The 22,989-nt window shown below is 43.2% G+C and overlaps 1 long non-coding RNA gene across 1 annotated transcript in view; it reads left to right on the top strand.

Moving 5' to 3' along the window:
• The window catches only part of LOC129383425 (uncharacterized), a 65,103-nt gene that overhangs the window by 34,006 nt on the left and 8,108 nt on the right, over positions 1-22,989 (top strand). The window contains exon 4 of the long non-coding RNA XR_008611331.2: positions 14,527-14,574. This is a non-coding gene — a long non-coding RNA (uncharacterized lncRNA). The remainder of the gene's footprint in view (positions 1-14,526; positions 14,575-22,989) is intronic.

Raw genomic sequence — 22,989 nt, 5'->3', positions numbered from 1 at the left:
CAATATTGAGCTTGGCGCTGTCGGCGAACCTACTATAAGCGCTCACATGTTCGTTTTCGGCGATCCAGCCCTCAACGTCATGGCTGTCCTACTTGCTAAATGTAACAAAGTCACGCTGCCGTGTTAGACAGGGCAAACGAGGGCCGTAGCTACGGAGCAGTCTGGGAGGGTCAGGGATCATTCATTGCAAGAGCTGGTGGTAACACCCGAGTGTGGAATTTCAGGATGGTTAAGAGAAACCACTTATCTCAACCGAATACAATGGCGGTGTCCGCCTAAGAACCCTCGCACTGCTTTGCAGCACAGAGGATAGCAATAGGGGCTTGTTGGTACGGCATATCTTATTTTGTTATAGCGCTTATTTGGGCATAATTATGTACGGCATATCTTATTTTGTTATATATAACGACGAGAACGAGAAATAAATCTGTTGTTGAAAGTAGCGCTGTGTGTGTCAGGTGTGCCTTCGGTTGTCCGTGTCAAGCTTGCACTATAACAAAATAAGATTTGCAGCACAGGTCAAAGCAAGTCAGTCGGAACTATGGCGAAGTTGTGAGCAAGTAGTTCTTGTCATCTACTTTCATGTGCACGATGGCCTCTGCCTTTACTACAGCATATAGTATTTGCCTGGCCAACCTATTTCCGTGGCATGTGGCGGCTTCGAGGACAATATACACATTATGTAGGATTCTTCAGCGAGCATGCTTGCTGAAGAATCGCCAGGATCACCTGACTGACCAACAGGCACCCTGTCCTAAGCCTGTGACACTTGAAGTGTGGCTGACGGGATCCTTCCCTAACTACGCACAAGCCATAGTCGAGCTCATTACAAAGCTCGGCATATTTGCAGGCAACTAGAACAAAGCGAGCGAACCTGGCCTGGGGCTTTAAAATAACGTTTCTTTATCTATATATAACCCTCCAAGTGCGAGCGGTGCATGTGCCGTTGGTAGCGGGATGGTGTGACCAGGCATTCCCTTCAGGAATGTGCCACTTTTCCTAGTCCTCGCATTGTAGCACGAAACGCTTTAAGGCGTTCTGTCCTTAATCCGACGCCTAGACTTTTGTCAGTTAACATGCAGCTATTATGCCTTCATGCAAAGTTTCCCATTCAATGCGATGCCAGGCGAACTACCACACGCGTGCATCTGCCAAACCATCGCAAGCCGCAAGCACGCCAGATTTTATCATTTAGAGCGCAGCTCCTAAATGCCCGTTCCTTCAGCGGGTGTCGGCGGCGTAACCGAGTGAACGAGCATAGCCTAATATGGAAGAGTGAACGTGGAACGGGATATAAAAGACGCGAGCCGCGAACTGCGGAGAGCAATGAGAGTGGCTCCTTCAATGACGTGCGCGGGGGAAAGTTCTGTGATGCGGACCTGCCCAACTGCTCGACGCGTACTCTTAACAGGTCTCAGCCGGACCGCTCCTTTCGTACTACTGTCTGCTCGCGTCAGCTCTCAAACGCGCTTGTTTGTTCCGGTTGGTTTGGTCTCATTCGCACTTGTTTCGTTTGTCATGCTTTTAGATTGTTTTGTAATCTGTTTGAATGCGTGACTCGAATTGTGTAATATTTTCTGGAAGCCACGCAGCACCAGCGATTACGATGGAAACGTCAACGGGTCATGCATAAAAGCTGACGCGCTTGACCCGCACATCAAATTCTTGACGATCGCCTACCCTGCTACATGTCTCTCTCAAATTCTAAGCCCCAATATATCGTGAAATGAAAACACGTATAGTGCTGCACTCAAATTTTGCATTAAGATGTTTCCTAATCGTCGGTGAATTTTTTCCTGGCACTGAGCCTATAGACAAAACATGTTATGCATGGAAAATGCAGCTTTGAAATGAAAAGATGAGTGCTTGTGAATTATATATAACTATTTGTTGAATGTAATAATGCTGCAATGAAAGGCATTGTGATCGCTCATAAAGTATTTGAATTAGCAAAAGACCGTCTCACAAACGGTTCATTAGACTTTCCGGACACTGTACGGCCGAACATACTGAAACTAACAAAAGTCACCATATCACGAATTTTGGCAGCTATACTTCAACAACCTGTTGACAAAGGACCAACCCCCGGCGTTTGGAAAATTGCCCATGTGACTCCGGTAATGAAATACAGGGAGCCCTCCAAGCTAACTACAAACCTTTTTCTTTAAGCCGCGTACCTTCCGAATTACGAGAACACATTACACCGTGTGCAGTAATGAAGTACTTGACTGAGCACAACTTTTCTTCTTCCTAAACAACATAAGTTGTAGCGAGGTCGTTCGTGTGAGACAAAGTTATTTTAATTAAGAGGGACCTCCATCTGGCTAATGATGCGCTCAGAAAAATTGATGCCATATTTGTCAATTTCGCTAAAGCGAAATCGACAAGTATAGCATCAATTTATCAGGTTCTTTGTACTGGTTTTATATTACAACTATAGAGCGTTTATCATCTACCGAATCATTACCAACTGCTTCAATAGTTTTTGAGTACCCACTATTAATTTTTTACTGCACATGAATATTCTTCATTAACCCAAGATAATTTCAGCTTATAACAAGGTTCAGCAAAGTATTTCAGCTGATGCTGTTTCTCCTTTACATTCACAACGTATGTAAAAACATCACATCTGCCATTTTATTATTTCTTGACGATTGCGTGATTTAAAGACACATGGCTTACCGCAACGACAGTGTTGCTTTGCAAGGAGACGATAGCTGCATTGCTACATGTTATCGATGACAGATGGAAATTCTCGCTTCTAAAATAAAGATTTTACCTTTTACGACCGTTACTAACGCCCACGCAGTTCTTACGTGAATAATACTATGTCCACTGAGTAAAATAAATAAGAATGCGGAAACTCCACTCAAGTTGTCTAAGTATGCATAAGCAAACCCGCAAACATGAGTTGGCCCACCCCCAAATTTCAAGTTGGCGAACCTCCAAACTTATATTGGCCTACCTTCAAATTTCAGTTAGCCCGTTCCAAAATTCCATGTTGGCAAGTTGGGCCACTCCTACATTAAGGTTGGACCATGTTCAACTCCATCTTCAAAGAATCAGATGTATGCGTTAAGAGACAAAGCCGGCAATATCATTACTAATATGGATGAGATAGTTCAAGTGGCTGAGGAGTTCTATAGAGATTTATACAGTACCAGTGGCACCCACGACGATAATGGAAGAGAGACTAGTCTAGAGGAATTTGAAATCCCACAAGTAACACTGGAAGAAGTAAAGAAAGCCTTGTAAGCTATGCAAAGGGGGAAGCAGCTGGGGAGGATCAGGTAACAGAAGATTTGTTGAAGGATGGTGGGCAGATTGTTCTAGAAAGACTGGCCACCCTGTATACGCAGTGCCTCACGACCTCGAGCGTACCGGAATCTTGGAAGAACGCTAACATAATCTTAATCTATAAGAAAGGGGACGCCAAGACTTGAAAAATTATAGACCCATCAGCTTACTGCCCGTTGCCTACAAAGTATTTACTAAGGTAATCGCAAATAGAATCAGGAACACCTTAGACTACTGTCAACCAAAGGACCAGGCAGGATTTCGTAAAGGCTACTCAACAATAGACCATATTCACACTATCAATCAGGTGATTGAGAAATGTGCGGAATATAACCAACCCTTATATATAGCTTTCATTGATTACGAGAAAGCGTTTGATTCAGTCGAAACCTCAGCAGTCATGGAGGCATTACAGAATCAGGGTGTAGACGAGCCGTATGTAAAAATACTGAAAGATATCTATGGCGGCATTATAGCCACCGTAGTCCTCCATAAAGAAAGCAACAAAATCCTAGTAAATAAAGGCGTGAGGCAGGGAGATACGATCTCTCCTATGCTATTCACAACGTGTTTACAGGAGGTATTCAGAGACCTGGATTGGAAAGAATTGGGTGAAAGAGTTAATGGAGAATACCTTAGTAACTTGCGATTTGCTGATATCGCCTTGCTTAGTAACTCAGGGGACGAATTGCAATGCATGCTCACTGACCTGGAGAGGCAAAGCAGAAGAGTGGGTCTAAAAATGATTCTGCAGACAACTAAATAATGTTTAACAGTCTGGGAAGTGAACAGCAGTTTACGATAGGTAGCCAGGCACTGGAAGTGGTAAGGGAATGCATCTACTTAGGGCAGGTAGTGACCGCGGATCCGGATCATGAGACTGAAATAATCAGAAGAATAAGACTGGGCTGGGGCGCGTTTGGCGGGCATTCTCAGATCATGAACAGCAGGTTGCCATTATCCCTCAAGAGAAAAGTGTATAATGGCTGTGTCTTACCAGTACTCACTTACGGGGCAGAAACCTGGAGGCTTACGAAAAGAGTTCTACTTAAATTGAGGACGACGCAACGAGCTTTGGAAAGAAGTGTGATGGGTGTAACGTTAAGGGATAAGAGCAGATTGGGTGAGGGAACAAACGCGAGTTAATGACATCTTAGTTGAAATCAAGAAAAAGAAATGGGCGTTGGCAGGGCATGTAATGAGGAGGGAAGATATCTGATTGTCATTAAGGGTAACGGACTGGATTGCAAGGGGAGGCAAACGTAGCAGGGGGCGGCACCAAGTTAGGTGGGCGGATGAGATTAAGAAGTTTGCAGGGACGACATGGCCACAATTAGTACATGACCGGGGTAGTTGGAGAAGTATGGGAGAGGCCTTTTCCCTGCAGTGGGGTAACCAGGGTGATGATAATGATGATGATGATGTTCAAATTTCAAGTTGAACCGCCTCCAAACTTTAGTTGCCCCAACTCCAAATTTCAAGTTCGCCTACCCCCAAAGTCTAAGTTGGCCAGCCCCCAGATTTCAAGTTGGCCCACCACCAAATTTCAAGTTCGGCCACTCTGAAATTTCAATTTGGCCAGCCCCAACGTTCAATTGACCCACCCAAATTTCAGTTGGCCTGCCCCAGGTTGCAAGTTGGCCCATCCCCAAATTTGTGGTGGCCCAACCCCAAATCTTAGTTAGCCCACGTTCCAATTTTACGTTGGCCCACCCCAAATTTAAAGTGCTAAATAATAATCTAGTGTGCGTTCACAGTGAAGCTGCCCGATCAATAACAAGAAATTACGTAATTGCACAATCACTAAGCTTTGACCAATTGACAAACGAAGACTAATGGGACTGTTATCTTACATTTACAAGCTTCAACACAATCACTGGTTGTATTTTACTGTGCCTAGATAATCATTTTAAAGTCCTATTCCAATTCTCGCGCAGTAATTGGATTAACCCACAACTTCTTGCCATTTCTCATGGAAATAATCAGTCAAACTATGTGTCCACCATAAACCGAGACATATTTGCACAAAAGCTGAAAAGTCTGTTTAAAATCAATAATTGCATTCTAACCCTTATGTGGGAACGGCTTTTGACATGTCTTTTTTGCATACTGACGTGTATTCATTTATATCTCCTGTTTGCGTTAGTAATGTTGATGTTAACTACTACACATTTGCTGTACTGCAACCTGCCAATGTGGTATTTCGAATAGGTGAATAAAGGAAAGAAATCTCGCATAACTTGTTATGGGTATACACGAGACTTCGGGCGACATCACATGCCAAATGTCACTTGCCATCATCACGTGTCACCCGTCAAATATTCTGAAATCGTCTGAACGCTCATAACACGCATCATTGTTCGTGCGTAACAGCAAGCAGCGGGTTTCTTCAAATCTGTTTTGTCATGTTCTGTACATTGGTCTAGGTGCTTATTTATTGCCGTGGCGGATTATAATTATCGTAAAATGCTCTTTAATCTTATGAGATCTAGATACACAGAATGCAGGTAAGAGATTCGTCTGAATGTCGATTTGTTCGACCTCCGCGACGTGTGAGAACAGACCTTACGATCGCTGCGCAATGTTTAGCAGAATGCAGTGAGTCAAGTTAAATAATTGGACATCTAAAGTTCGTAACCTATCGAAAGTCTTTAAAATGCGGTCAGTGCAAGAACCTCGACAGAAAAGTCGGAGTCTGGTATGGCATTTCGTCAAAACGTTTGCCATTCATTTCTGCGGACCACCTCTCAGATTTTAGGGGGGGGGGGGGGGGGGGGGGCTTCTTGGGAAGGAGAAACGGAATGGTGTTTTAATAGGAAGAACATTTTGTTTACTCGAGCAATAAAGTATAGTGATAAGCACGCTTTTCTTAATTAGAGTATGTGTGAAATTACAGTATCACAAAACGTGCAAAGGAGATGATATACATTTTGGTACTTAAAAATTATGTTGCATGAAGCATTATGCAAGTAGTCGAAAAAATCTAAAAAATGAGACGGGCATTGACAGACAGAAACAGTGGCCGCTACTCATCACAAACAGTGCAATTCGACGTACCAAAAGGACTTCTTCTTGGGCAAGTTGGTGCTTGGATTTCCTAGGTATACTTTGTGGCGCAAAATACATTTCTGGAAAAGGGACAGAAGAAAGGGAGACAGTGAAGCGCCAAACTACCAACTGTTTAATGACAGCCTGAACAAACGTATAGAAGAAAATGCAACTTCCGCTCATGCGCAGATAGCCAGGGTGGGACAGAACAACGTGGTCATGATAACATACTTTGTATGGAGCACATTTCTGCGGAATATAATACGATAGATGTATCGCTGACACAATCAGACCCTTTCTTTTTAATATAAAACGCTTCCAACAACTCCCTTGCAGTTTGGTCCCTACTTCTGCCAAGAATCAATACTCGTTCAAAGCATGGTCTACAACGACAGGCTTTACAGTGCGCAGGAAGATGCGCGTTCTCACTCTTGCCGATGCTATTAGCGTGCTCCCTCAGTCTGTCATTAATGCAACGTCCCGTTTGTCCGACGTATGACTTGCCGCAATCTAGGGGTATTTCGTAGACCACCCCTTCGACGCAGTCCCTGAAATGTTTGGCGTGCTGCTTCTGGCAGCCCCGCGGCCCCTCGCGTGTGGGGCTGCCAGAAGCAGCACGCCAAACATTTCAGGGACTGCGTCGAAGGGGTGGTCTACGAAATACCCCTAGATTGCGGCAAGTCATACGTCGGACAAACGGGACGTTGCATTAATGACAGACTGAGGGAGCACGCTAATAGCATCGGCAAGAGTGAGAACGCGCATCTTCCTGCGCACTGTAAAGCCTGTCGTTGTAGACCATGCTTTGAACGAGTATTGATTCTTGGCAGAAGTAGGGACCAAACTGCAAGGGAGTTGTTGGAAGCGTTTTATATTAAAAAGAAAGGGTCTGATTGTGTCAGCGATACATCTATCGTATTATATTCCGCAGAAATGTGCTTCATACAAAGTATGTTATCATGACCACGTTGTTCTGTCCCACCTTGGCTATCTGCGCATGAGCGGAAGTTGTATTTTCTTCTATACGTTTGTTCAGGCTGTCATTAAACAGTTGGTAGTTTGGCGCTTCACTGTCTCCCTTTCTTCTGTCCCTTTTCCAGAAATGTATTTTGCGCCACAAAGTATACCTAGGAAATTCGACGTACATTTCTACAGATATCGCTCTGCCTCTGTTGACGGACATCTGCGATAGACTCAGCAGCCTCGTGTCTTTGGTGTCAGCTGGCCTTCTTGACATCTCGTGCGATGAACTCACGTTCAGCAAAGAAGCCGTCTGCGGGGAACCCATCTTCCTTAGCCTTCCTGCAGTTGCGCCATTTGCGACGGTGAGCAACTCTCTTACATAGGCATTGCGCAAATAAAGAACGGCTACAAATATTTTATTTATTTATTTATTTATTTATTTATTTATGCAATGTCCACATCACCTTTACAGGCATTACAGCAGGCGGAAATACAGAACATTGAGCGCATTCGTGCAATACGACTTAGAGATGAATACAGAATGAATCGTAAGCATAATGATGAAAGAATTATAGACATTATTCGCATGCAAAAAAAAGAAAGATAAGTCGCATCAATCCCACAAGGTATAAAATGCATCATTCGATATTACATCAACCACTGACGATGGTAGGCTATTCCACTCGTGTATTTTGTTAAGAAGACATCCTCAATAGTTCTGTTGGGCAAAACATTTCTCGTACTTTATTGGCGTAGTCTCCTCGATCTAATGTATAATAAGGTTCAAGTATGTACTGTTGCCTGTCAATACCAGTTGTTGTGTGAAAGATACTATGGAAAAGTTTTAAACGAAGTTTTTTTCCTGTGATTTTCAAGAGACTCCCATTGTAAGTTATTTGCTTCTATAGCGCCAAAGATAAAACTACAATTTACAGTAACAGATCTTGCAGCTAAATTTTGTACTCTTTCAAGGCGCTCCTTGTCACCAACCATAGGCGGCTCCCATACCTCGCATGCATGTTCCAACATAGACCTTACGAATGTCTTGAACAGGAGCTCTTTAGTAGCCATGCTGAGGTTTTTAGCGTTGCGCCGTAGAAACCGTGATGACGTGCCTGTACTCACTATTACATGATCGACGTGACGATGCTATTTTAAATCAGTGGTAAATAAACTCCTAGGTATTTATGTACAGACACTCGTGACAATGCAATATTATGTAAGGTATACTGAAACAAACGTTTTTTTTTTTCTGCTAGGTTTGTACAAAACGCGGTCAGCAGCGTACAATCTCAAATGTGACAGGGCTCCCTCACTGATATCACTGATAAATAAAGAAAAAAAGTGAACCAAGAAAAGTCACCTCCAGATCGCAGCCCTGAAGGACACCAGAAGTGACGCATCTTCTTGATGACTCAGCACCATTCAAAATTACGTAGTGTTAACGCCGTCTAAGTATTCGGCAATACATCCAGTAACTTGTGTATTAATGGCGTACGTATGAATATTCTCAAATAACAAAGATGGAATACAGTGTCCAATGCCTTCGTGAAATGTAAATATATACAGTCGCAAGAAAATCGTTCATCCATCCATAGCACTGGCAGTATCATGTGTGAATTTGTTTATTTCTGTTATGCAGCACAAATTCTTTCTGAAGCCATGTCGAGAGGGATTAAATAGGGAATACTGATTCAAAAGTGCTATACAACTTGAGTACAAAACGTGCTCTGAAACGTTGCATTCAACACACTTTAAAGAAATCGGATTATAATTAGCTACGTCACTTCGCCGACCAGATTTATGGACTGGAACTACTGCACCAATCTTCCAATCATAGGGCAGGGAAGCTTCTGCCATAGATTTTTCAAAGGGTATTTTCAAAAAGGAGCTATAGGTCGGGCACAAATTTTAAAGAAGTTATTAAACCATCATGTCCTCCGCCTTTGGCAGCGTTCAATTTCCAAAGCAACAGTTCTTTGCCACGTGGGCTGATGACGACGTCATCCATATAGCCTATCGGGGCTATCAATTCTTGCGGGGTACTTCTGCGGTCATTGTTGCTTGGCATCACAGTGGAAAGCACGGAAGCAAAAGACTGATTAAAGCATTCCGCTTTAGCTTTGTCGCCAGAAACGACGCCGTTTCCAGAGACAAGTGGTGAAATAGATGTTACTTCTTTCCATTTATTCTCACGCGATTCCAAAATTGTTTGGGATCATCTTTGATTCTCAACTGGATAGCTTCACTAAAAGAATTCTTGGTTACAAGAATCACCTTATTCATTTCTCACGTAACTTCTTTCAGCTTCTTCCTGTTGTCACTTGACGGCACTTGAAGAAAATTATAATAAAATATTTGCCTTTTCTGTATTAGACAGCAGAACGCTTTTGAAAAGCAAGGCTTACTTCTACTTTGTCTTTCATGTACCACCCTACACGGCGAAAGACGATGCCGAAGTTCTAGCATTTTTTTAGGTTAGTCCCTAATTAATCTGTATTTTTGTATTCAGCTTCTGTTGCAAATTGCAAAAACATCATAATACCCATCCAAAAAACTCATTTATTTGATTAACCTGAGCTTGCAAATATACATTGCGTGGATAGGAAAGAGGTCATAGTATAAATGCTATTTTTCACTGCTATTTGCTATACTGTTTTCGGTCCTCAATAAAACTGAAGTATTATAGTTCGTAACCTCCCCACTGGTGATATTCCCGGAAGCGGACGTAACGAAGCAAAGTATTTACACAAAGCACAAACACCATTCCAGAATAGGGAAATTTAGAACCACTTGTTCGCCGTTAATTGTGACCAGGGAAAGGACACATATATCACGAAGCAGTACAATGTTAATTGAGGTAATAATAGTTAGTCAGCATAGAAAATATTATAATTTCTTTCAGAATTTATGATCATTATCAGCTTATTTTATGTCCACTTCAGGACGAAGGCCGCGCTCTGCGATCTCGAATTACCCCTTTCCTGCGCCAACCCATTCCAGCTAGCACCTGCGAATTTCTTAATTCTATCACCTGACGAAGTCTTCTGCCGTCATCGACTGCGCTTCCCTTGTCTTGGCACCTATTCTGTAACCCTAATGGTCCACCTGTTGTCTAACCTACGCATTACATGACCTACGCAGCTCCATTTCTTTCTCCTAATGTAAAGTAGAATACTGGCTATTTCTGTTTGCTCTCTGATCAAAACAGTTCCCTTCCTGTCTCTTAACGTTATGCCTAATATTCTTCGTTCCATCACTCTTTCCGCGGCCCTTAACTGGTTTTCAAACTTCTTTGTCGATCTCCTAGGTTCTGCCCCATATTTTATCACTGGTAGAATTCATTGATTTTGCACCTTTCTTTTCAATTACAATGGTAAGCTTCCAGTAAGGATCTTACAACGTCTGTCGTATGCGCTCGAATCCATTTTTATTCTTCCGTAAACTTCCTGTTCATGATCAGGGTACCTTGGGAGCAATTCGTCTAGGTAAACGTACTCCTTCACAGACTAGATGCTGAGTGGCGATCGTGAACTCTTGTTTCCTTTCCAGGCTATTTCTTGTTATCTTTGGCTTCTGCATATTATTCTTCAACTCCAACTCTTACAGTCTCTCTGTTAAGGTCCCTAATCATTCGTGGTAACTCGTCCCCAGTGTTGCTGAGCAGGACAATGTCATCTGTAAATCGAAGGTTGCCGAGATATCTGTTGTTGATCCTCACTTCTAAGCCTTCCCAGTTTAATAGCTTGAATGCTTATTCTAACCACGCAGTGAACAGCACTAGAAATATTGTGTATCCTTATCTGACTTCTTTCTTTAAAGGTATCTTCCTTCTTTCCTTGTGGAGAATTAAGGTAGCTGTGGAATCTCTGTAGATACTTTCCAAGATATTTATGTAAGCGTCCTGTACTGCTTGCTTAAGTAATGCCTCTATGACTGCTGGTATCTCGACTGAATCAAATGCCTTTTCCTAATCTATGAAAGCTATATAGATACGCTGACTGTACTCTGCTGATTTCTCGATTGCCTGATTGAAGACATGAATGGGACCCATTGTAGAGTATCCCTTCCTGAAATCTGCCGGTTCCCTTTGTGGGCTGAAGTGCAGTGTTGCCATTATTTATTTATTTATTTATTTATTATTTATTTATGGTACCTCAAATACCCTATTTGGGGTTTTACATGAGGGGTGGGCATATTTAGATCATATTTTAAATGAATGCCTTGAACGATGAATGACTGGAGTGGTGCACCGCTTTAGCAGGTAGATGATTCCAGTCTTTCGCTGTTTGAAAGTAGAAAGAGTTAAGATGAGCGGTGGTGCGAGCTGGAGGGGGACAAACAGCCTTTGAATGCCTATGACGGGACGAAATGCGATGCGCAGGCGTGATGTCGGTCTGGTGAAGCAGCCAGTGATAAAATTTGTAAAAGGGGCACAGTCTTGCTGTTTTGCGGCAGTGCCCGAGGATTGGAAGGTTCAGAGATGACTTAAGTTTAGTAACGCTAGTGTGTCAAGTGTAGTCAGGATTAATTAACCTAGCTGCACGATTCTGTATGAATTCCAGTGCTGTTGCCAGGTTAGATTGGTGTGGGCCCCACACTGAGCATGCCTATTCCAGTTTGGGTCGAACGATTGTTAAATATGCGAGTAGTTTTACTGTGGAGGGAACAAGACTTTGATTACGGCGCAGGTAGCATAGTACACGATTGGCATCATTGCTAAAGCTGCAAATGTGCGAGGACCAACCGAAGTTATTGGACAAGTTAATACATAAGTACTTATAAGAAATCACAGCACATATTTCCGAACCGGCGATGACGTAATTAGCTAAAATAAATGATTGGCGACGATGGAAAGTAAGTAGCGACGTTTTTGACGTTGAGGGACATTAGCCAATTATTACACCAAGTTTCAATGACGTTAAGGTCGGACTGGAGAGCGCGAGAATCAGCGTCGTTAGTAATAGGACGATAGATTACACAATCATCAGCAAATAAACGAATTTTGGAAGAACAACCTATCGGTAAGTCGTTAACGTATATTAAGAAGAGTAGTGGCCCCTGGACTGTGCGTTGTGGCACGTCGGAGATAACGGGCGATAAGGTAGACGAGCATTGGTTAGCGTAAACGAACTGTTGACGGTTAGTCAGAAAGTTGCGTATCCATTGGAGAAAACAAGGGTTAAGATTAAGACATGATAGTTTTAGGAAGAGCCGTTCATGAGGAACCTTGTCGAAAGCCTTTTGGAAATCTAGGAAGAGGGCGTCTGTGGGTATGTTTTGATCAAGATGCGAGCTGATGTCATCAACGAATACAGCTAGTTGAGTCTCGCAGGACATGCCTTTCTGAGAACCGTGTTGATTAGAATTAAAGAAATTAGCCGATGTTAGGTAGTTTACAATATGAGAATAAATTATATGCTCCATTAGTTTAGAACAAACACTGATGAGGGAAATTGGACGGTAATTGTGGCAGGAAGACGATGATCCTTTTTTTGGTACTGGAATTATCTTACCTATTTTCCAGTCTTGCAGCACCACTCCGGATGATAATGATTGCTGAAAGATGTGGCATAAAAATACACTAGAGATGTGCGCAGTGTTCTTAAGCATTTTGGAATTAATTCCATCGATGCCGGCTGAGGATGTTAATTTGAGGGATTGAATTAGTTTGGTGATACCATGTGCTTCGATTGTTATATCTGGCATCGTTGGGTTTTTGAGGTGAGGACAGTCTGGGAGGTCAATGTTAAGTTCAGAAGTAAACACGGAAGAGAAGACAGAATTTAGTACTTCAGCTAGATTATGGTCTGGAACACGGTTATTGTAGTTATCATATAATAATAATGGTTTACGGTTATTTGGGTTAATGTATTTCCAGAATTGTTTGGGATTGTTTTGCAGCATGTTAGGGAGTGTTGTTGAATAGAAGGTTCGTTTAGTTGTTGCGGCCAAAGAATCAAACTCCTTTTCAGTGACGTAATATTTTTCCTTGCACGATTCTGCATGGATTGTTGTGCTGCCTCTTGGAGATTATGATGATGAATATATTATATAACATTGGAAGTAAACTAATAGGTATATAATTTTTCAATTCTTTATCGTCTCCCTCTTGCGGATTAGTATAATGTTGGGACTGTTCCAGTTCTCTGGGACCCTTGAAGTTCCACAGACAGTTCGTATAAAGGGCCGCTAGTTTCCCAAGCATTATGTCTCCACCATCTTTGATTAAATTGACTGGTCAGCTATCTTTTTCTGCCGCCTTTCCCCGTTTCCTGTCTTGCAAGGCCCTTCTAACTTCATCCCTAGTTATAAAAGGAGCTTCTGTAGCCTCGGAATCGTAACCTCGTCACCTGAGGAATCGTGGTTTTTTTTTGGTACTATGCAGGTCAGTATAGAATACTTCCGCCGCTTTTACAATATCTTCGAGATTGCTGATAATATTACCCTGTCTATCTTTCAATGCAGATATCTTGGTTTGTCCGATGTCTAGTTTCTTTCTCACGGTTTTCAGGCTGCGTCCCTTTTTTACTGCTTCCTCAGTCTTTCTCACGTTATAATTTCGAATATCCATTTTTTCTCCTTGGTAATTAGTTTTGACAGTTGCGCGAATTCTATCTGATCTCTTGAGTTGGACACTTTCATTCTTTGTTCTTTCTTTATTAGGTCCTTTGTTACTTGGGAGTGCTTACCTTCAGAATTATCTACCCTTGAAACTTGACTATGGCGCATCAGAAATGTCAGTAATGGCTTTGTGTTGTATTTGGTGCACTTCATTATGAATATTAAGCTGCCGAAGTTAGCGTATAAAAACAGAACATTGGACTTTCTGGGGATTAGAACAAGTTGAAAATACAACCACAGTTTTATTGACAGAAATAGTATTGTGCCTTAGCGAAACTAAAGCTGCACCAAAAATGACAGGACGTAAATTAATAATTTCGTAGTTTAAGCCTAACATCTTTAGTAAGCTAGAATTCTGAGAGAAACGAGCACAAAATCATCAGGTAGAACTAGCGAAAAAAATTCATCAGGCATCTTAACATGCGTTGAGCATATTCAATAGCAGACATGCTGTAATAATTCAAATCTTCTATGGAAAAATGAGTGTCAGGCAATGTTTTAAATCATATTTACTATTTTACCGGAACATGGTGCTAGTATTCGGCAGCTACATTGTTTGGTATGTTTGTCGAATTATTTTCTCTTTCTTTACAGTGCCTAAATGAAACTGGCCTTACATGCGCTGGAGACACGCCTGTGGATGTGAGTTCTATTCTCCTGTGTAGATACAATGAGTTTGCATCCCAGTTTCATACGCATATCGGAGCTTTGGATTTCATAGTCATTGTTTTCTTGTGGAGCAGTAAAATATGCCTCACTTCGGCGCATGCACTCAGGGGCGATATATTACAACGGCTCGGAAAGCGAATGCTTGAAGTTTGGACCTGGGCCCACTGAAATCTGGGGGTGGGCCAACTTGATACTTCGGGGTGGGTCAACTTAAACGTGCGTGGGCCAACTTTAGTTTTAAAATGCGCTAATTAAATTTGGGGTCAACCAAATTAAAATTTGGGGGAGGGTCAACTGAAATTACGGGATTGGCCAAGTCGAAACTTGGGGTGAGTAACCCTAAATTTGGTGATAGGCCAACTTGAAATTTGCAGGTGGGCATACTAAATTGATGGGGTCACTCAACTTGAGATTTGCATGTGTCCCAACTGAAATTTAGGAGTGGGCCAACTTAAATTTGGGAGTGGGCCTACATAAATCTGGCGTGGACTAAGCTAAATTTGGGGTCCGTCAACATTAAATTTGGGGGTGAGCTAACTGAAATTTGAGGGTTGAGCAACTGGAAATTCGGTGGTGGGCCAACTTAAAGTATGGGATGGGCCAAGTTGAGATCTGGGGTGGGCAACCTTACGTTTGCGAGTGAGTCGACTTTGGGATTGGGCCAACTTGAAATTTGCATGTGTTCCATGTTAAATTTAGGTTACATGTTAAATTCAAGTTTGGGGTGGGGGTGGCCCCATTCAAGTTCGGGGGTGGCCCAACGTATATTTGGGGGTTGGCCAACTTGAATTTCGGCTGGGCCTACTTGAAATTGGGGTTTGGCGCAACTGAGTTATGGGGCTGTGGCCACTTGGAATTTTGGGGTGAGCCCGCTTGAAGTTTGAGTGCGGGACAACTTTGCATTTTGGGGTAGCCCATGTCCAATTGGACGCTGCTGAGCGCCCTTCGGGTTACGAACACCTCACGCGCAAACGAACGTGTTGAGACGGTGGGGGCGTTTTCATTGGGCGTTATTGAGGCGTAGTCAGAACGCAGGCAAAGAGCTTGCGTGGCAGGGAACGCTCGCAAAAACACAGGTTTAGGAGAGTGACAGTGAGGCTGACGCCCGATACATTGCGTGAAGGCATCGGGGCGATGCACTCTCCCCTTACGCAACGCCGCCCGTGCTAGTGCAGCAGCTGGGGGTCGTGCCCGACGTTCCTGCTCATGCTGTATTATTGCATTGAAGGGGGCCGGATGCGGCGAGAAAATCTTAAAATTGTCTACTAAAGCCTCGCCATTCTTTGCCACTGGAAAGGTCGTGGGTAGGCGCGAATGAGCTAGGAAATGCAAATAAGCAAATCTAAGCAATAATGTCTTCCTAGCCGATCCAAACAATGCTTACGCATTAGTAGACAATTCTTAGAATTTCTGTAGTTTCTCATTCTTGGGCGAGAGGTAGTGTGGCAAGCATTGTAAACGTTGTAAGAGTTGGCGGATCCCAGTGCCACATTATTTACTACCAACAGCTTGCGCGATGCACCAGGGATGTGCTGTGAACACTGGCGAAGCTGCGACTGCAGTAGAATCACGACATTTGCCCTAAGGACACCTTTTCAAACGCTGCATGTGACCTTTCATTTTTTTTCGCCCTTCAATATTGCCTCAGACACAACTCGCACGCCGCCGCCGTTCCATTATCGTTGTGATCTGCCTCTAGATGCTTCCGCTTGATAACCACCACGGAAAATGAAATTCAACATTACCATATACGGGTCCTGCATTGCCTCGGTGAAGTTAAATTGCAGACTGTGGTCCTAAGGGCACGCGCTGCACAGTGCAATTGATAATCGAAAGGACGGCACTCCCGAACTAGAGGGAAAAAATAAAGGCAGCCAAATCAGACTTTTTCACACTCTTCCCGTCATGATTCTGCAGTCTTATCAGCCGAGGAAGGGAAACGCTGGAGCTACTGGGTTGTAGCCTTCCCGCTGTTGAATGGTGACCTGTGTGCTTTGGACGCTCACCATACCACTCGTGATTCATTCTCGCCATGGAAATGTATCACAGGAAAGCTGACCCAGCCATTCTACCGGCCAACAACAGTACAACTGCATGTCTTTCTAGTTGCCGCTCAAGCAGCAAACGGTGAATTTAAACAGTTATTGCGAGAGCGAGTTCGTGAACAGCGTCGGCTAAATAGATATGGGGCATTCCTATGAATGCTTCGTTTCCGACCGGCCTCACGGAGCTCCAAGGTGGCCACTGTAGCGCGCAATCGCTTCCTAGCGGTGGAATGGCTGCTGGCCCACTGGCACCCGAGTGTCCTCCAGTTCGCAGCACAGCCAGCAACAAGTCTGCTTGGAAAGCATACGGTGACGCCACAAATAATGTTCCGCCATCTTTTCGAACACATACCTCCACCATCGGCAACATCTGGAGAGCAACTCTAAGCAGATGAAAAGGGCAAGTCATAGGCTCCGAAGCAACCAACGCGTGCGCGTGCGAGTCGCGTGGGCATCCGGGGCAGCGCGGCCGGCGTGCGCGCCCGTGATCGCAAGCCAACAGCTAAGCCACCGCATACAAACCTGTCAGCCGCGTTCACCCTTGCTGGATGAGAGGTTTGCGTTGAAAATGATTGTTGGATGCGGGACGTTCTCGTAATTTTTGGCGCAGCCCCGCTGTCTTTGAAAGAAGGTGATGCCAGCACAATTTTCACCAATCATGTGAAGCCAAGTGAACCGTTCGCTTTCCGAAACGTTAAAATATTCTGCCCCAGTTCCGCCTTGCATGCAGTGGTTCACCAAAGACTGAATGTAACTATCAAATGTCTCCTAACACTGTAATAAGGTTTGCTAAATTCTGCATTCGTTGTCTCGTTATACTGGAGTTGAAGACTGTCATAGTTGATTTTTGCTTATGAAGTTAATTAGGCAAAGCACGCGCAGTTTTATCGATGTGAAATACATTTATTATTGGTCAAAGTTTATCGGAGATAGTGAACACTAACCATTTCTATTAATCTCACGCCTATTTTCTTCCTTTTCTTTGCGGGTTCTTCCTCTCTACAGAAATTTAGAGTTTACACTAAGCACTTTGCTTAAATGATTAGCTGGAAAAAGAAAAAAAGACTTACACCGACCAAATAAAACTTCAAAGGCGAGAAGTTTCGGCTTCCATACGGAACCTTTGTTCACCATCGGGCGAAATAGTAGAAGTGCCTGCTTAAGTGGCTTTTATCATGTGACGCAAACATCACGCGTAAGATGGGGGAGGGTTCCTTTCTATTGATTAGGCGTGTGTCCTCTTGAGTGTATGTCGGGGGACTCCAGGTGCAGGCGTGATTCCAGTGTTTCTTTGCTGGCCGATTATATTACAGTTCACGCTATCCATATTGCGCTCAGTCGTTGCTGCGCGCTTTGGCAAAGCATTTGACGCCACATTTTTTTTTATCGACATCGTTCTGATGTTGGCACAGCCGTTGCTTAAATTTGCCAGGCTCCCCTATGTGGACGCTACGCAGCCCGTCATAGGAGATCTTGTACACAACGCAAGGACAGGCTTCTTTCGGCAGCTTATTATTTTTCCACTCACGAATGCGTGCCTCAGGTTGCTCACAGAAGCGTGAGTAACCTCAATTTCATATTTACGCAGAATGGATGACAAGTTCGCACTTATCCTGGGCACGTAACAAATGGGAGCAGTTTTTTTCCGACGGCACTAGCAGGCTGGAAAGGGCTGGAGAAACAGTTTTCCACAGCATTCATGAACGCAAGAAGGTCACCATTCGTCGAAAGGTCCTTCTGCATTGTCTGCACACCATAATTCAGGTCATCAGGTTTCGTGCAAATGCCAACATGGAGGCAATTACTGACCTCTTGTGAGCGTGAATGTGAGCAGGTATTAATTTCAGGTACCATCCAGTGTGCGTAGTCTTTCTGTAAGCGTTGAAAGAAACCCCGCCATTGCTCCTTCTTACCAAAACAAAAAAAGGCAGTTTGTAGTCCGCCTCCGTCACGACCATAAGGTGAATGGAATCCGCTTGATAGTTTACATGCGTGGTGAAAATTTTCAATGCACAGTGCTTGATCACGCAAGAACAATCGTCAACATGTCGTAGAAAGTATTTGCTTTAAGGGTATTTATATTCTGGGAGCTTACTATGCAGTTGTTTTTTTGGCTATGATACCGAGCCTATAATATTCAAAATCTTAGTTTGGATTATAATTAGAACACTATCCTCAAGGCAGTAGCAAGTTACAATGGAGGCTTAATTAAACCGCCATGGTTGCTTAGTGGCTTTGGCTTTGCACTGCTCAACACAAGGTCACGGGATCCAATCCCGGTCGTAGCGGCCGCTTTTAGATGGGGGCGAAATGGAAAAAGGCCTGTGTGCCCAGCGTTAGGTGCACGTTAAAGAACGCGAAGTGGGGAAAATTAATCCGGAGTCATCCAATACCTGAATGCCTCATCAAAAGATCGTGGTTTTGGCACGAGAACGCCAGAATTTATAGTGGAGGCATCTACTTGTACTGGCGACGTCACATCAAGTCGCGAATAAACACTTCTGCACAGAGGAAAATGCTGAATAGTCTGGCTAGTACCACTAATTAAGTTTCGAGATACCGCTAAAAGAAAATTTCACATATTCACCGATGATATTACGCACCGTACTGCTGGGGTGTTTCAAGCAAGAGATGCCAATTTCGTTTTCTTAGCATGGCTGCATTAGTTACTCTGGATGTTCGCAACTTTACACGTTTGTGCAGTTTTGTATTCCGCATCCCCTTGCGAGAAACTTGCGAAAATGTCTTTGCTATTTACTACTGGCACCGCATAACTAATAGGAGCCATAGGCTGAATGAATCTCACAAAATATCTGTTGAAGTAAAGGTTCTGAATAGAGCTCTCGTAGCCTTGCTTCTTTTGAACCAACCTGCTGTGGTGGGATTCTTGCGAGTTCTGGCGGTGAGGATGGCACTTTCTTTCTCTTTATATCTTTACAGACCCGTGTAAATTTTGATAATAAAATCAGTATACACTAACTTGAATAAAACACAAGGAAATGGAAATATGTTTATTTGAAGTTGACCTGGAGACAATCCGTTTAAGTGATTTGAGAAAGCAGGCATACGAGAAAACATGGACAAGAGTGTAATGATAACGCTAATACAAAGATTGGTGTTGGTTCTGTCGTCTTTGCTTTCCTTATACTTCTCTCGTGTTTTTTTTTTTCCTTTTCAGTTTGGAAATTGTGAATCCTAAGCAACCAGCTGACATTCCTATTCTATCTTAGGGTGATTTGTATCGACAAGGGTAGGCGACCAGTGCCTGCTCGCCAATATATATTCAGAATTTCCGGAAATCTTGAACACATAAAAAAAAACCAAAGAGAAGGAAGGTTGTTCGGCAGCAATTTAGGAGGACTAGAATATCTTTCTAGTATTTAGCATCTCAAAATAAAGATATGAGAAGATAACAGTACATGCAGAGACATGCGTTCAAAACGTATGACGTAGTGTTGGCGCCAGGTAACAAACAACCCACTTTTGATTCGCTTGAAACGCAGTATTCGAGGTCGAATAGCGCGCACCGCCCAATGCTGGAGGTTTTGCTTGGACATGCTTGGTAGCTTTCGGTATTCTCATCAAGCGACCATGAAAGCTGCACTCTTTTGCTGTCTTATTTATTTACGGGGACGGAGGGGCTGGTACCCTGCCTGCGTGCATATATATTTTTATTTTTGTGTTGTTGATGCCATTGGGTAAATTATTTGTTGCAGGTTCGCCATAATAAGAACTGTAGGTAAAACATGTCTCTCTCGAATGGTGGGAAAGGAGCATCGAAATATCGCTTTTTTTCTGTGACCCTCTTGAAAACATTTAAGCGTAGCGAAGATTCTTCAAAACTGAACTGAACTGAAGACTTTGACCCCGCGTTCTTTTTAAACTTTAGAAGGTTCGATCAAGTGTCCTGCAAGATGCGGCTCATTTCATGGTTGCCTTTAGGAGCAACGAAAGATGGAGATGAAGCACACCACCGGGATCAGAAATGATACAGAAATTTAATTCATCATCATTATCGCCACCACTGTAATCACGAAACTTTCTTCCGCAATATATGCGGCTGGGTTCACTTCGTTAACGTGGGTGTACCCTAGACTACATAGCAATTCTAGGCGACGTGTGCTGTTTACCGCGATTGACGAAGCAGTAGACGGTTCATAATATGTTTGCTGTATTGGCCTTGTAATTGGTTTTGGCTGTTGGACCGACCAGTATTAACCCTTATTAACCTCATCGCTCATTACCAAGCTGATCTTACTCGATCCAACCTTCACTGACTCTTATCCACCTTTATCGGTCGTTATCAAATTTATTGGACTCGACACGGCCATTATGAACACCGGTCGTTGTCAACATTGTCAGCATTTCTCCGACCGTTACCAACCTTTATCCGCCTAATCGGGTATGATCCGACCCTTATCAACCCCTATCTGTCCTTCTCATTTTTATTAAAAATATTCTGACACTTATCGTTACTTATCGGCCTTGTCAGAATCACTCTGATCATTAAAAGCTCTTATAGCTGTACAGCACATCATCCATGCACGTCGAACATTATCAACTGCAACCAGACCCGTATAATCCTAATCACTCCTTATCACATTTATCAACTAATTCACTGCTGATTTGTCTGCATAGTGCGACAACCCCTGCAGCGCGGTCCAACACATCGACATGGTTCAGATGAATTTGCCTTACGCGAAGGTGGGTGTTTAGCCAGGTGCGGAACACGCTTGACTTCAGAGCGTCAAGAGTGAGCGACGGTTATTACCGCCACGTGTCGCAAGAAAACCGGTGTCAGCGTCAGCCGCCGGCGTCCCCGTGAGTGAAAATGTCCGCATATATTTAGGTATAAGTATAAGCCACGCCTCGCTATATGACATGCGGTATATGCGGGTTATATTGCCAGAGCGTTCTATCATTATAGTTGCTCATACTTTGTCTTACGTGCTTGGCAAAGTTATTCTTCGAAAATTTGAGAATGACAACCCACGCACAAATGGTATGAAACAAAGCACCAACTGCCCCTGCCTTTTATGTCACATGTTCTCAGCTTGAAATATTAAAAGTTGGAAAGGATAACAGAAACTTGAAAGTGATGAAATTTTTTAGCGCGGTTTTGCACTACCTTTGGTATCGGCGCACGCAAGAGGCCACGTTTCTACCAGAAGACTCGCCTTCGTGCATAGCGTTCGTCGGCAGCGTTTCTCAGTGAACGTTGAGGTTACATTATACTGATGTTGCCGGGAAGCGTGAGAAGCAATCAGGGATCTTTTAATGTTATCGTGTTCCACTCATAAAGGCGAAGCTTAAGGGTCTTCCACATTTTTCCTTAGTGAATCCACATTGAAATGCTTACGCATTTAAAATATATTGTCTCATATTATATGACTATGACGCAAACAGCCTGCCTCTCCACTGCCCATAGTAATGCAGATTTCTATCAGTCGACAGATTTGCTTATTTTCTCGTTGTCCGTCGTTCTGGGTAGTTATGAATGCGTAACCATTTTGTGGTGACTAGCGCAGCAAAATCTGTTTGTCACGCGAAAAGTGTTAGGCCCTGTAACTAGACAGAAATGCGTTTTTCCGAAGTTGAGACATTTAATCATTCTAATAATGTAAATGTTGATGATCGTTAACTTTATAAGCGGCCAGCAACAATTGAAAAAAAAAAGTGAGAATACCCATATATGATCACGTTTAAGCTTACCCAAAGGGTTATATAGGGCTACACGGAAAATTATTTGGGGAAGCCCACAGCAGGCGGCGTGGGCCAACTGAAGTTTGGGGTTAGGCGAACTTAAATTGAGGGGTGGGTGAACTTGAAATTTGGGGGCGGGCGAACTGAAATTGGGGGGTATGCTTACGCACACTTATACAGGGTGTTTCACGTAACTTGAGCCAAACGTTAAAAATGTGCAACTGATGCCACGTAGCTGGACCGAAGCAAGGTAATGTTTGCTGTAGATTGGAGATGATAAGATTATTTTTTTTACATTCTGTCTAATTGCGTAATGTTTTATATATTCAACTTCTCAATTATTATAAGCAGATGAAAAGTGTCAATGACCAAATTTTAGAGCTACATGAACAATCCCGATACAGCTTTCTGTTGCTCAATACGTGCTACAAAAAAGTGTTTTTCTGAACATGAAAGAAGCCCACGAATACACTCGAAATTGCCACGCGACTGGCCGCTCCAGGCATTTTCCGTGTACTCGAGGGCTTCTTTCACGCTCGTAAATATGTTTTTATATATCAAGTATTGACCAAGAAAATTCTGTATCCGGACTTTTTCACGTAGCTGTACAATTCTAGCATTCATACTTTTGTTGTCTATA

This window comes from Dermacentor andersoni, chromosome 8 (assembly GCF_023375885.2).
Source record: "Dermacentor andersoni chromosome 8, qqDerAnde1_hic_scaffold, whole genome shotgun sequence".
Taxonomy (NCBI): domain Eukaryota; kingdom Metazoa; phylum Arthropoda; class Arachnida; order Ixodida; family Ixodidae; genus Dermacentor; species Dermacentor andersoni.
This window is presented reverse-complemented; position numbering and strand designations above follow the sequence as displayed.